General features: G+C 56.6%; 1 protein-coding gene across 14 annotated transcripts in view; it reads left to right on the top strand.

Moving 5' to 3' along the window:
* The first annotated feature begins 404 nt into the window (after nt 1–404).
* Nucleotides 405–14,744, top strand: part of LOC105471643 (carbohydrate sulfotransferase 1) — a 43,281-nt gene continuing 28,941 nt past the window's right edge. For 3 of the 14 annotated variants that reach the window (XM_071074789.1, XM_011724218.3, XM_071074800.1), the window contains exons 1-2: nt 12,657–13,504; nt 13,936–14,033. The gene's annotated coding sequence lies outside the window, so the exon portion shown is untranslated. The other 11 variants (XM_071074797.1, XM_071074792.1, XM_071074791.1 and 8 more) reach the window with 11 other exon arrangements.

Here is a 14,744-nt window from a genome sequence, read left to right on the forward strand (position 1 = left end):
GTTCTGAAGTCCCTCTGTGCCGCTGGCTGGGGAAGAGGTAAAGGACAGCTGGGCCAGGGGCCAGGCTGGGGCTCCAGCCGGACTTCCGCGGCGGGGGGCGCTCGGGCGAAAGGTTTTGGCGGCCCGGCCAGCAGCGCCCTCGGGGGTAACGGAGAGGGAGGTTACGCGGAGAGGTGCCAGAGACAGCCGGTGCCCTTGCCCGCCGGCCGCCAGAAGCCCCGGTGGTGGGCGTGGCTGCCCCCGGCGGGTGGGTGGGCGCGGGCTCTGGAGCCTGGCTGCGGAGTGGGTGTACGGGGCGCTCACGGCTGGGGCGGCGCGGGGGGCGGGAAGGCGCGCGCCTAAGGGGTGGGGAGGAGAAGGGGCGGGCGGCTCGGGGGTGGAGCCGGGACCGCAGCGCCCGCCGCTCGCTGGGCGCTGTAGCCGCCGCTGCCGCCGCTGCTCTTGGCTCGGGGACGCGGGCGGGCGCTCCGAGAGGCTCCGGCGCCTGCGGCTGCTGCTCTCCCCCGGCGCCCGGGGCTGCGGTGCTTCGGGTCCCGGCCCCTGGCCCGGCGTCTCTCGGGTCCCTGAGCCCCGGCCCCGGGTCCGGTGTCGGGCCGGGGAGAACGCATTCAGCTGCTCTAGCCGCCCCGGGCTTGCGTCCCCGGGCCATGAAGAGGGGCCCGTGAGCCGCGCGAGGAGTCGGAGGAAGAGGAGGGAGGAGGGAGGCCGAGGAGGAGGGCGCGGGAGGCGGAGGATGCCACCGCCGCTGCTGCCCCCGCCGCCACCCGCGGGCCCCCGGCGACCCTGACTCCAGACCCGAGGATGGAGCCGGCGCTGGGCGCTGCAGCTGCTCCCGGCGCGCCCCCGACCAGGTATTGGCCGGGCCCCGCGGGGTCTGGGGCGGGCGGGAGCGGACACTCCGCTGCAGCAGCCGGGAGGGGCGCGGGCGCGGTGGGAGACGCCCCTCCGCTCGGGGACAGCAGCTACTGGCGGTGCGCGGAGGAGTGGCGGCGGCGAGGGACGGCGGTGTGTTGGGCGCAGGAAGGGGCTGCCGAGGCTGGTGGCCGGTGAGAGCAGCGATCACCCCAGCCCTCCCTGCCCCCATTAGAGGAGGGCAGCAAACTTGAGACTCGCGGTGGTCCCCGAGGCGCCTGGCTCCCCTCAGCTGCGGAGCGCACTCGGAGGCTGCTCCGGGTTCACCACCCCACAACCCTCCTGGTTCGGGTCTGCGGAGGCGCCTTGAGACCCTGAGGTCCCCGCGCCGGCACCAACTTTCCAAACCCAGCTGCACCCGGAGGCGGGGGCGCAGTTCCCTGCTTCCTGCTCCCAGCCCTGGCCCGGCCTCCGCTCGGCCCGGCCTCCGCACCCAGACCGCTGCGATGAGCTGGGCCCCTGTGGGGCCGGAGCCGCCGGATGGTGCAGAGCCCCCCACGGGAAGCCGGAACAACCCTCCCGCTCTTCTCTGGGTAGGACCCGGGGAGTAGCCCCTCCCAGGCTCCAGGGACCCAGTGCTGGCTTTCGCGGTAGCAGCCCAGAGTAGCCCTAGCTGGGATGCTGCGCGTTAAAAGGCCAGGCTGCCTGAGGAAGGTGAGACCTGGGGGTCGTCCTGGGTTGGCACCTTGGCCTGATTTCAGGTGTGCCCCCTCCCCCACCCCGGGCCTGCCCTTTCGCAGGACTGCTTTCCTCAGCTCTGGGGCCGGCTTCCTCTTGGTGGACTTAAAACTGCTCCTGGGCAGGGGACTCCCTAGGTAAGGGCCACTCCTAGTGTCCAGGTGCCCGAAGACGGGCTTGGGCCATTGACAGGGAGCTGGAGGCTGGGGCAGAGGAGGTGGCTGTCCAGTCAAGGACAGAAATTCAGTCCAGCATCTTCTGGAGGGGTGGGAGGAGCTGGGGGCAGGCTTGGGCGCAGGAGTCAGGCACCCTGGCTGGGAGGAAGCTGCTTTGACAAGCACAGGGACGTCAGAGCCAAGCAGGTGGGAACCAGTGGGCCAGGTGTCTACCTTCAGAGGTTCCTCAGCCCCTTGCGGTGGGGCCCGCTGTCTCAGGCAGAGACCTTACCTGGGCAGGCAGTTTCCAGGCTCCTGTCCTCAGCAGTGGGGACACTTCCAGGCATCATGATGACCCTGTTTCTTTTTCAAAGTGCTTTCACCGTCATGACTCACACATTGCATTCACCAGGGAGGTATCAGGCTTCCAAACTATTCCATTCCCCTCCCTCCCGGGTCTTTAGGGAGCTGCTGGGGAAAGGAGTGGGTGGATTTGCCCTTGGGCCTTGAACCCCTGCAGGAGGCCAGGAGCCTGGCGTGGCACCTTTCATTTTCCTGTTGCCAGTCCCTCATCCTGGCGGTGAGCAGCCCTAGGCCAGGCTGCTTCACGGTGATGGGGTGGGGAGGGGAGGGGCGCCAGGGAGAGCAAGTCTTTGCTAATCATCCCCCAAACTCTGCTGGGTCTTTGAAATCATGGCTAGGTGCCACCCCCAGCCCCTTCACTCCACACCCAGCTTTCCCATCTCAAAGCAGAAATGAATTTTCCCTAAAATCCAAATCTCCCTCTTTGCTGAGTAGTTGCAATGCTTTTGGCCAGAGGTTTCCTTCCCAACATCCAAAGTCAAGCTTCCGTCTGTCCTGGCCCCTGAGCCATCTCTGCGAGGCACAGGCCCCTGCTGGGAGAGGGATGTATCCTCCTGACCACTCTCCCCCCAGCCCTTGCCGACAGGGCCCTAGCTCCTGGGCAAGAGTGGTGCTGATGGCGCTGATAGAGGGGTCACATGGGAGGAGGAGTACCTCTGTGTTCCGCTGAGTCTACAGGAGGGGCCCAAGTGCCAGGCCCTCCCTGGAGGGCCAGGTTCATGCCCTACTGGATTCCACTTGCCTACCCCTCTGTCTCCCTCCCTTGTCTGCTGTGGGTCTCTCTTTACTTTCCCAACTCCACTCTGCATTGGTGCGGGGAGGGAGCATTTTATATTCATAATCTGGTTCAGAGAAGGTCCCGAAGCCCTGAGTCACTGTATGGTTTCCATGGAAACAGACTTGTTCAGAGGACTCGGTGTAGCGGCTGTGGTGGGGGAGAAGGGAAACATATAGTAAAACCAGGTTCCACAAGTGTGGCGGGACTTGGACCAACTCCCTTCGGTGAGGACTGTGAGGGGTGGGCAAGGCTCTGGCCTCCCCGTTGGGGGGGCTGCGTCTCCCCACCCACTGGGGTCCCACCATTGGATGCCGCACAGCTGCTGCTGTGACTCTTGGCAGGCTGCTGCTTCTCCCACGGACCTTCTGGCTAGGTGCCTGGCCTCATGGCTACCTCTCCCTGCCTCAGTTTCCCCCTCTGTAAATGGAGAAAATAATTCCTACCTGATAGCGTTGTTGTGAAGATCAAATGCAGTAATATATGAGACACATTTAGAATGGTGCCATAGTAAGTGTTCCAAAGCATCATTCCTAGGAATTAAGTCAGGACATTGGAAGAAACTCCCCAAGCATTTCACCTAGATTCTTACCCTCGGTCCCAGCAGGTGGTCCTCACATCTGGCTGGGCTGGCCTCCTGCTTTGAAAGAGCCTCTCCCCAGCAGCCTCGGCACACCCCCAGCTGGGAAGCAGCCAGCCATTTCTTTCTACAGAGCATTTGTTTCAGGTTCCTGAGGGCCTGGCACAGTGTTAGGCAGCTCTGGGTTTTGTTCAGACCCTACCTGTCTAGCAGCCTTGTGGGAGTAAATCCAGATGGACAGGCAGCTTCCTGCCTCAGCCTTCCTGCTAAAGGGAGGGGTCAGCCCTGGAGCCCCTAGGGGTTGGGGCAGACAGAGGAGCAGAAGAGGTCCAGGCAGAGATGGTGGCTCTCTGTGACAGAGTGAAGGGGTTGGGGTGGGGCAAGCCACTGTCCCTGATCCTAGAGAGGCTGATTCATCTGTCTGGAGAAGCATCTATTTCCCTCTTGATCAGCCAGAAAGGGACAGGGAGCTCTTTAGAAAGGTTACAGATCCTGCACACTCTACTAACCCCAAGTTAGAACCTCTAGTGCTCAAGTGTTCCCAGCATGCCCTGCGAGTCTGGACAGGCTTGGGGCTCCAGCCTGAGCAGCTGCTGATCAGTTATCGTCCTGCCTGCTGGCGCAGGGTGAGGGCTCCCTGCCCCAGTGCCTGCCTCAGCAGCATTGAGGAGTGCAGCTAGGGGAGATTCTGAGTGCCACTGATGCCTTAGCCGGTCTGCCTTACCGGCCTTTCTCTCTCACTGCAGCCCTCCCCTCCATGGCCCTCAGGTTCCCTGCTCCATGGCAGGGCTCCCTCCTCCCCTTCTGTAAGATGGGCTTCATCTCCAGGCTCCTTAAAGACATCCCACGCCCATCACAACCAGCTGTCAGAGCTGCAAAGCCTGCTCTTTATCTGCTGGCCCTTCCTTCTATTTCACAGATGGGAAAAGTGAGATTTCTGGGGTTTGCTTGTATGGCCAGAGCCCAAGCTAGTTGTAGCCTCTCTCAGCTACACACCAGCCCTGGGGATGCCCTTCCCTTCTTTCTGGCTCTCCAAGCAGCCCCAGCTGCTGCCCGGCACCCCCATGGATACCCCCTCCCAGCTCTCAGTTTCCTGCCAACGTTCTACCCCCTGCAGGTGTCTCTGGACCATTTTGCTGTCCTCACTGGTGTTCACAACACCTTCCAATTTAATATCCTCTGCAAATTTCATTAACGGACTGTTTACTCCCTCTCTCAGGATCATTAATGAAGATGTTAGATAAGATCTGACCCAATGCTGAGGTTTGGCAGCCCTGCCCCCACTCCCAGACTCACGGCCCTCCAGCCCCTTCCTCTGGGCTTGCCTCCTCCACCGGGGCCCTTGGGACCTGCCCCCTCCTGCTATTATGCCTCATGACAAGTGCTTAGGGCCAAGTCTGTTTGAATTAATTTTGTAAGATTACTCGAGGCGCTGTATCAATGCTTTGCTAAAAATCAAGATATATTACCCTGCCTGCGTTTCCTTCATCTACCCGTCTTGTAATTCTATCAAGAAAGCTATCAAGTTTGTCAGGCATGATTTGTTCTTTATAAATCCCCACGGTGCCGCATGGGGGCACAGGGTTCCCGCGTTTTCTAAATGTTTAGAGATTCCCTCTTTGTGTTTGCTCCTTGATTAGAGCTGGAAGGTGGTGGGCTGGGAATTGTCAGGAATGCTGACAGGGATGGGGAAGAAGGCGTGGCTCCTTTTCTCCCGAGTTTCTGCCAGTGTCAGTGAGTTGTTTAGGACTCACTGAGTCCCTGCGGTGTGTAGGGGCCCCAAGCTGGGCACTTGGGGAGGAGGGATAGGAGAGAGCTAGGGGAGGGAGATGAAGGGGGGCTGGTGCTCTCCTTCAAGGATTCTGCAGGGCAGGTGAAACAGACAGACGAGCCTGCTGCAGACATTCTGAAGGTATCATTGATTGAGAGATTACTGTGTGCCAGCCACTGTGCTAACAGCTTTATATGCCAGATGCCATTTAAGCCCCTCTCCTGCCCTGGGAGAGGTGTGTGACCTCACTTCACGTGGGTACCTGAGAATCAGAAAGGGTTAAGGCTGCCCAGGACTCAGGTCTGGGTTTCACCCTCTGTTTATGCTGTTATGCTGCTCCTAGCCATTTATGACACACAAAAAGGGTCAACAAAGCTGAATGGAGTGATTTGGACATTTTAGGAGGTCAGAGTGGGGATGGAAGGGAAGCCTTTAGGGAAAGCTTTGGAGAGATGAGGACCTCACTCGAATATGCACCTCACACACAACCCCCACAGCCTGAAATCCCTTCTCCTCTTGCCACTTCCGAGTTGCGTGAACAAATCCCTTAACTTCTCTGAGCCTCAGTCCCGAACCTGTGAAATTGATTCAGCTGTAGTTCTTACCCCTAGGCATGCGAAGAGGATCCAATGAGGTGAGGCGTGAAAGGTACATACCAAGGTGCTAGGCTGCGATTGTATATGAGCAGCCGCCATTGTGTTCTACAATGGAGGTCCCTGTTGATGGCAGGCAGAGACACTCATCTGGTTGGCCATATGCCCAGTGGGTGGAGCTGTGGCCCCTCCTAATGCTTCTCACCCAGCAGAAGAGGGGTGACAGGGTGAGCCTCCCTGGCATCTCGGCCCAAGGGCATCCTTGGGACCAGCTGTGGGCTGGTGATAAGCTTTGGGCTTAGAGAGCAGGGAAGCCTCAACTGGATGGACAGCCCAAACCCAACGCCCCATTCCAGACTGTTTCAGGCCAGATGGTAATAAAGACATTCTTTGGTGTCTTTTTGGTGGCATAGGATTTGGGCATTCCTGGGCTCCCTGGTCATAAAACCACTCAAAGCTCCCACTGCTTGTCTAGCCCAGACCCGGAGCCACCGTGTAGGGAGCACGGTGTGTTTGGGCTTCTGCCTATCAGGTGCAGCAGTCCCATGTCCACACCCACTTGGGATCATTTTCATTCTTGTCATTCAGAGGAGAACCCTCTGGGAAGCGGTGAGATGGCACACAACTATCCGTATGCCAGGGGAACCAACCAGGAAGGGCTGCATTGGCAGCCCCCAATCCCCACCAGTGGATGCCCCAGGAACCTGATCCTGGGGAATGGCCAGTAGGTATCAGATGCACCAATATGTGGGTCGGGGGTGAATGCTGTGATTGAGATCGGCACCAATGTGTCCTGGGACCCTGGTGGCAACCTTGGCCCTGGTGCTCCCTCTCCCTCCCTCTGGCTGGGTGACACTCTTGGTGTGGCCTGGGGGTTTTAGCTCTGTGATTAGGGCCAGGGCTTGGGATTCTTTAGAACCAAGTCTGAATCCTAGCGCCACCGCAGGCTAGGGGTGCATGATTGAACAAGTTCCCACACTTGCTGAGCCTCACTGCTCCTCATCTGTGAAAGGTGGCAGTGGCACCTGGCCTGTGGGATGCATCTCCTGACGGGAGCCACGTCTGTGATCGTCTCTGAGTATCCGCGTCTGCAGCCTCCTCCATCCCATGTGACAGTCTCAAGGCTCAGGATGCTATTGATTCTCCACCTGCAGTCCTCGTCCCCATGGGGCCAGCCAGGCCTAATGGTCTAATGTGCAGGTGGCCCAGGCTGGAGACTCCTGGATCCAGAGACAGGCGGGCCCCTCTTCCAGCCTGGCCGGCAGCAGCTGCCTGAGTTCCAGCTCCTGTTGATGTTTCTCCTCCTTGAAGCTGGGAGGATGGGCCGGAGCCCCGTGTCCAGGGGGTGGGGCCTCGGTACTATTCCAACTCTGGCTGTGGCTTCTCGGTGGGGCGGGGGACAGGAAACCGGGGCTTTTCCGCCCAGTGTCGGGGCTGTAGAGTCCCGCCTACCACAGGCCAGGCTGTACCAGGACTGGCCTGAGACAGGGAACCGGGACCTTCTGACTCATCCCTCCCCCAGAGGAGCTGGGCACACTGGGGCCTTGTGTCGTGGCCAGGAGGTCAGCCACTCTCCCCACTGCTAGGGAAAACTTTCCCCTCGGGTTGGGTTTGGGACCACCCCCTCTGACTCCCACCCTCCACGGCAGGATGTGAGGTGCCTTCCTTACCCCAGGCAAGGTCTCTGCAGCCACAAGTCAGGGTCTCCAACCACGCAGGCTGCTGGCGCTTCAGTGGAGCAGGCTGTGGCATCTGTTTTAACTTTTAAAAACATTTCCAGGCCAATGGTGCCTCTTTGTGCATTTAGTAGTCCATAAAAATCATGGTCATGGCTCTTAATAAGCATTTGCTCTGTGTCTACCACTGTGTTAAGCTGTGGGCACCCATCGGCCTTCTGTCTCACTGCCCAAGTATTAGGTTCTGTGATCGTTTCTCCCATTTCCTACATAAGGACAAGTGAGGCCTATAGAGGTTAAGTGCCTTGTGCAATGCCTCATAGCTATAAGGCAACAGCAGTCGGATTCCCAAATCCAGGCCTCTGTGGCCCCACAGCTGGGGTGCCTAAACACCCCCCAGACTGCTTCCCCGAATGCCTGTGGGCACCTTCTCCAGGAGGCTTGAGACATCCATGGGTATCATGTGGACATTGGAGTTCTCTGCCCTGGAGACACCGGATCTCACAGAAGGCAGCTGGGCATCCCTGCTGATAGTGAAAAATCGGTAGACCCATCGCTCTCCAGGTGCTTGTCTTGGAAACCATGACTGTGAGAGCTTGTCCCCACTGGAGGTGCCCAAAAGATGTAGTGGTTCTGCCTGTGGGGCCCAGGGACTCTAGGGATTGTTCACAAGTACCATGTTTGTGGTGGTCCAGGTTCTGGAGAGAGGGTCCATAGACCTCACAGTGTTTCAAGTTGAAGTGGGCATGACCCCAAAGAGAAGGGGGTCCACTGGGCTGACCTAGACCACAGAGGCCGAGTCTGGATCCCAGCAGCTCAACCCCCTAGAAGATTGCACTGGTTGGATTGTGTGTTGGCATACTGCCCACATGGAAGGATGCTCTAGGACACTGTCCCATGAAACTCGCCTTTGGATTTCTTAGGTACAAAGTCTTGAGGATGGGTTCATGGTGGCATACGCACAGGGCTCTGTAAGAACTCCCTCGGGAGAAATCTTGCACTGAATTCAGTGTCAGGAATAGCTGGATATCTCTTGAGTGGATGCTTTAATCTTTATCTCATGGGTCCTGTGAAACAAGTAAATGAAATATTTTCCTTTTCCTACTGGCTGCCAGGAAGCTCTGACTTAGCTCAGTAGCCCACACATGGTGTGACTCTTGTACACTGACTTGGCCTCTGGTTCTTTCAGACTCTTACACTCTTGTTTTCCCCTTGCCTTGCCTCATTTTCATCACCTCGTTTTCCTTAGAGAAAAACACCTTGCTGTTTTATGTGTTTTAGTCTTAACTAAACAAACATTTATGGTGCATCAGTGCTGGCTACGTCAGAGCCAGGGAGTAAGCATTTCCTCTTTGCAGTCTCCATCCTAGAGGCCTGTTTGCCAGCTCCTCCCTCCCTGCCCCATTCCCTTATACCTTGCTCCAGTTCTTGGGACCCCAGAGCCTTGGGGCCCCATTCATCACGGCTCCTGAGTTTGTCCGGAAAGACTATGTTCAGGTTCTTCCCCCGCCCTCACTGTGTTGCTTCTTCATCCCCCAGGGCTTCACAGTAGTTTTTCAGGGAGGATTTGCTGGGAGAAGAGTCATTTCCCCAACCCAGGGCTCAGCTGCTCCTGTAGCCCCAGGCCCCCTCTGAAATCCAGCTTCATTTCAGCTCTGGCCCTGTGTCTCAGCAGTCCCCAGCTGCCTACTGTCCTTAGTGGCCCACCTGAGCAGACAAAGCCCATTTCTGGTGGAAAAGCAGTGTCTTTGACCCTGGTGCCTTGGAAATGGGGGGGGGGGGAGAGCTGGCTGGCAGTGCCCGGGGGTAGGGTGGGAGGCACAGTGAGATGCCAGGGCTGATTTTCAGTACCACACCCTGTCATCAATCACTTCTCTACTTCCTACATGGAGTGGCTTCACTGTGTCCCCCAAAATTAATAAACTCAAACTGAATAAAAACGTTCAGTGTAGACAGTGTCTCCTCCTACCTCAGTCTTCTCGAGGCCCCCTCCATCTGGGGCATCTCCTGTTACTAGTTCAGTGCAAGCTCTTTCAGTGATTGTTTATGCATATAGGCAAATATACATGTTCACCTCCCTAAACAAATCTGAAATGGTGGTGTACTATTACACATGTGTTTTCTGGCTCTAGCTTTTGAAACTTACATATGCTGAGTGACTGTTTCTATCAGTATATTCATGTCTGAGGAGGCTTCCCTGATATAGTCAGTTGGAAAGATAATCCCCTGGACATGCTAATAAGGAAGGGGTTAAGCTTCTAGGAAAGGGTGGGGTGTCCATGCGTGGGCTTTCAGAGGTTTGGGAAACTTCTAAATTGTGTGTGTAAAATTGTGGGCACTAGTGGCATTTCTAAGGGGAGGGATTGTGGTTCGAAGGGTCTGTGGCCCAGAACAGGTGAAACAAGGCCTCAGCCTTGGGTTTGACGGGATTTCTCTACAGCAAAATGTGGGGCTAACTTGGCAGAGGGCAGCACCGCTAGGTTCTAAGGCCTCCACTCCCTGGGTCTGCCACAGATCAGGCTGAGTGGGGGACAGAGATGCCCAGCCCTAGAATCTTCCTGGAAGAAGACTGGGTTTTTCCCATTCCCAATGGAGGGTTCCCCTGTCTGCTGTGTGGGTGGCCCCAACTGTGCCTGAGAATGAAGTCTGGGGCCTTTCCGGGATTATAGAGAACACCAGGGTTAGAGCCGGGAGGCCCTTCAGTCATCACTGGATCTATGGTGTAACCCAGGCACAGAGAGGCCAGGGGGTGAGTCCAAGGTCACCCAGCCAGGGAAAGGCAGAGGCTGTGTGGGCCAATCCTGCCTGTGACATTCAGGTCTGTGCTTCTTCCCTGACAGAGCACCATGAGATGAGCAGGAGAGGCCCTTGGGAGGAGGCGAGACTGCCTGTTGCTGCTGGGCTCTCCCGGTGCGGCTGAGGTGGGGGTGTACCGAGCAGAGGCCGCAGCCCGGGTGGGCGTGCCATCCTCACACCTCCCTGCATCTTGCGACATCACCTCCTGCTGGCTGCATCCTCACATCAGGTTGTAGCCAACAGTCCCAGAATTCTGAATACAGCAGCGGTGACGGGACTACCAGGCGGCACCGCAGGATGTGGTCACTAGAGGGCAGCAGGAAAGCCACTGCGGTGGCTCAGCAGGAAGAAGTTCCCAGGCCAGGAGAGGAGCTGCAGGAAGAAGGGGCGGTGGGTAGAACCAGACCCCGTGGGCTGCAGGATGATTTGTTCTAGGCCCTTTCCTGAGACGGAAAGCAAAGCAGACATTTACTGATGACGATACTAATTGACATTTAGTGAGTGCTTACCCTGCGTCAGGCACTGTACTCACTAATTAGTCCTCACAACAGCCTTGTTATAATTATCCCCATTTTTGCACGTGTGAACACAGAGGCCCAGAGAGATGAAGAAAGCTAGCCAAGATCTCTCAGCCAGTAAGTGGCTGAGCTGGGATCAGCAGGGCTGGTGTCAGAGGCTGGATCGTGTCTGTATGCCTGGCATTGACTAAATGCTTTAAGACCTTCAATTCTTACCAGCCCATGGGGAAACTGAGGCTCAGGGATAGCTGGTGAATCACACAGGCCCACACACCTGCTGAGTGACAGATCCAGGTAGGCATGGTTCAGGGTGTGAGCGCTTACTGTGAATTACAGTTCTCTAACATAGAGCTGTTCACTGCTCCCAGTCTGTGCCCTCATCTCAAGTTGGCTGATAATGAAATCTGAGCTTTCTATGGAGACTAAAGGTTCACCAACTTGCCTGCTTTCTAACAGAAATGATAGATCCTGGTGTCCTGTATCCAAGGTTTGCTTGGATTTTTACTAAGCAGAGGTAGAGGGAGGCCAGGCCAGAGGTTGCTAGAAGCCTAGGGGATGGGCTCTGGGCGCCACGGTTTGGCTTGGAGGATGAGGGCATTGAGGAGTCTTTTGCAGTGGCTAAGGCTCCCTTGGAAACAACAGGACCTGGCCCCAGGGCCTCTGGTTTCCAGGGCAGATGCCTTTAGCATACCAAGGACACTTGGCCAGCCCCGGGCCCAGCTCTGCCAGGTTGGGAGAGTGGGGGCATTTCCAGGAGGGCTGGACTTCCCCCATCTTCCCATTCCCAGGCCCAGGCTTTGCCCTCCCCGGGGGTACAAGGGAATGGCCTGTGGCTGGGCCTTCAAACGCATTCCCCTCCTCGGTGTCCAGGCCGCACCTTATGAGGCTGAGTCTCGCTGTCTTAGGGATTTATAACATCCAGCTGCTTCAGTGACTTCTGATTTATTAGCAAAGCAGCAGCTTCCAGTCCTGGCCTTAAGTTTCTCTGGGTGGAGGAAGAGTTGGGGGAAGAAACTCAAATGGCCCCCTCCCTAGCAAGATGGCAAGATGTTCCTCTTTAAATAAAACCCTAGGGTGGATTCTGCTTTTGGAATTGGAACCCCAGAATTAAGTGAAGACTCCTTAAGGATTCTGTTTCCTGTCTTGATGAGGACCAAGGAGGGTGGAATATGAGCAGAATTAGGGAAAAGGATTTGAACATGGACTTCCTAGCACATTGCCTGGGCTGGAATCCTGGCTCCTTATTAGGGGTGTGAGATTGGGGAAGTTATCTAACCTTGAGGGGCCTCAGCTTCCTTATCTGTAAAATGGGATTGTGACAGTATCAACTTCATAGAACTGGCATGAGGGTGCGATGAGCTGATGGCTGTGAAAGAAGCATGTGCCTGGGAGGAACATTGTAAATGCCCAGCAAGTGCTTGCCTTCCTTGGTATTATTTGACCCATAGCATCTAGAACAGTGCCCAGCACATACAGGAGTTCTGATAGATGTCTGTGAATAAATACAAAGGAAGTACATCCAAATGAAATGATGCTGCAGCCAAAGAACAGACTCCTAAATAACTTAAAAATATGACCTGGCACTATTATTGATGATATTCCCTGTCTGTTTCTTGAAAGCCATTCACATTCGCCTTGGGGCACTTGGGCAGAGCAGGCCTGCACTTGCAGGGGAGTCGGGTTTAAAGTAGAGGGGTCTTTCTCCCCAGGTACCTGGCCCAGCCCCCTGATGGAGACTGGCATCCTCTGCCACTATGGGATGAGGTTGGGGTGGGATGCAGTGTGGTTGGGATTGCGGTTTTTCTCTGATCACGTTGAGAAGTTCCTAAGAATCTAAACTGCGCCCCTTTCCCTCTTGCCTGCCACTTGGTGATCTGACACTGATTCCTAAAGAAGTGAAATTTCCTATTTAAAACAGGACTTGATTTCTCCATCTGAACAGTGGGAGTGAGGACCCTGACCTCCGAGAGTGCTTATGGGGAATAACACGGTGCTAGAAGCTGGGTGAGCTGAGCCAGGCAGCACTGCGGGTTTGGGAAATGAGGATCCACTCACCCACTCCCAAAGGAGTCATGCCAAATAGTGGGGTGTGGGAAGAATCTTCACAAAGCACTTGAGTTCACCCCATTAGCTGTGAACCAACAGATCCACAGGACCAGATAGCAAAGGGAGGAACATGCTTTAAGTCTCAGAAGCATCTGCCTGCCCAGTCCCCGTCATGCTGATTCACAAATGGGCTGGGGCCAGTAACCGAATGCATGTTTGGAGGCCAAATACGTTTAAGCTGGAGGAACAGGAAGCCAAATCTCCTTAGAGGGAAAGAGCTGGACTCTGGGGAACCTACCAGATGAGGGTTAAAGCAGGCCTGAGAGCTCAGGCCGGTTCCTCTACCTCTGTGCCTCGGCTTTCTCGCCTGTGAAGTGGGCAGATACTGACTTTTACATTTGGTTCTTGCTAGAAGGACATGAGCTGATGCAGGGAAGGGGCTTGGCACAATAGATGTTAACGGAGATAATGTGATGATCTTGGTGTTTTAATTCAGACTCTGTGAGTTGCATCAAGGTCAGGAATGCTCCCTGGTCCACTTTTGCTTTGAGTTTCAGGTAGCTGGTGTCACTTCGGTGTGGTTTGAAGAAGAGTTTCTCCCCAGCTGCGTTGGAGGTGCCCTTTTGACCTGGAGGCCTGGGGTGAGCCCCCTTGCCCTTGCTGACTTCTGCTAACCCGCTTCCTGGGGGAATCGCTGCACAAGTTGAATTTTAAAGGGTTAAGATTGTTTCATGGATTTAAAATGCAGAACCTTGCCAGCCTCCCTGCCTGCTGGGTTCTGGTGTGAGCAGAGGACTGCGGTTTATTAGGAGGATGTGGTGGGGTGGGCGAGGAAGGTAAAAGTGGGATACAGTCCAGGACTCAGAGGGCCACACTCCGAGGATCAGAGATGGCACTGGGTTGTTTGGGGCGCTGAGTCAGGGATGGATCTGGAGAGCAGGCAGAGAGAGCCCTTATTGCCTGGCCTTCGGGGCAGACTGTGGGGCACAGGACACAGAAGAGAAGGAGTGGGGAGGAGGCACTGAGACCCCAGCTCCACCTTCTGAGCCCTTCCCCTCCCTGTCTCTTGCAGTCTGCTGGCCACAGGGCTGCCGCACTGGCTGGGACTGCCAGCTGGACCTGGAGACGCTGGTGGCTGTGGACTCCCCAGCTTGGAGCAGCCCCTCTTTGGTAAGTGGTTGAGCCCTCCTGCATTCTCCCTGGGGGCAGCCCCAGTCCCCACTGAGGTCTGGTAGCTGAGCCAGCCTCCAGAGAGGGTGCCTGCAGGATGCTCAGGTGGGCTCCTGACCCTGGACTCTAAGAAGCCCCATTTGCTCTTTCTGCTTCTCCATGGTCCCTCCCCAGTCCCCCTTCTGTGGGCAGAGGGGGCACAGGAGGTAAGAATGGAGGCCCCTGACTCCCTAAGATCTTTGCAGGCCAGTTCACTGTGTCAGTGGGCGTTATGTGACCTCCATGGCCTGGACCCTTGTCCCTAGAGACTAGGAGCAGACCCTGGGTGCTGGGAAGGGTCGCCTCTCAGCAGACCCTGGACACCTGTCTCTGCTCCAGAGACTCTTAGAGACTCCATGAGCCCCAGACGTCCACATCTGGAGTAAGTGGTCACCTGCATCCATGAGTGGGAGGGGGCTTGACACAGTTGTCCACCTTGCCTGGCTGTGCTGGCAACTCACCGACCGTGGTCTGCAGGGGTCCTTCACGCTCAGGCGATTGGGGTCAGATGGAGGCACCTGATAGGGACTCTTCTTCCCCCTAGGGATGGGCAGAGGAGAGGAAAGAGGACCACCTGGAGAACTGGGCGCCAGCTCCTGGGGGTGGGAAACGCTGGCAGGCGGGAGGGGCGGGGTTTGAGGCAGGCCCTGGCCATTCTCTCAGTGCGGGAGT

Source organism: Macaca nemestrina, chromosome 12, assembly GCF_043159975.1.
Source record: "Macaca nemestrina isolate mMacNem1 chromosome 12, mMacNem.hap1, whole genome shotgun sequence".
NCBI lineage: Eukaryota > Metazoa > Chordata > Mammalia > Primates > Cercopithecidae > Macaca > Macaca nemestrina.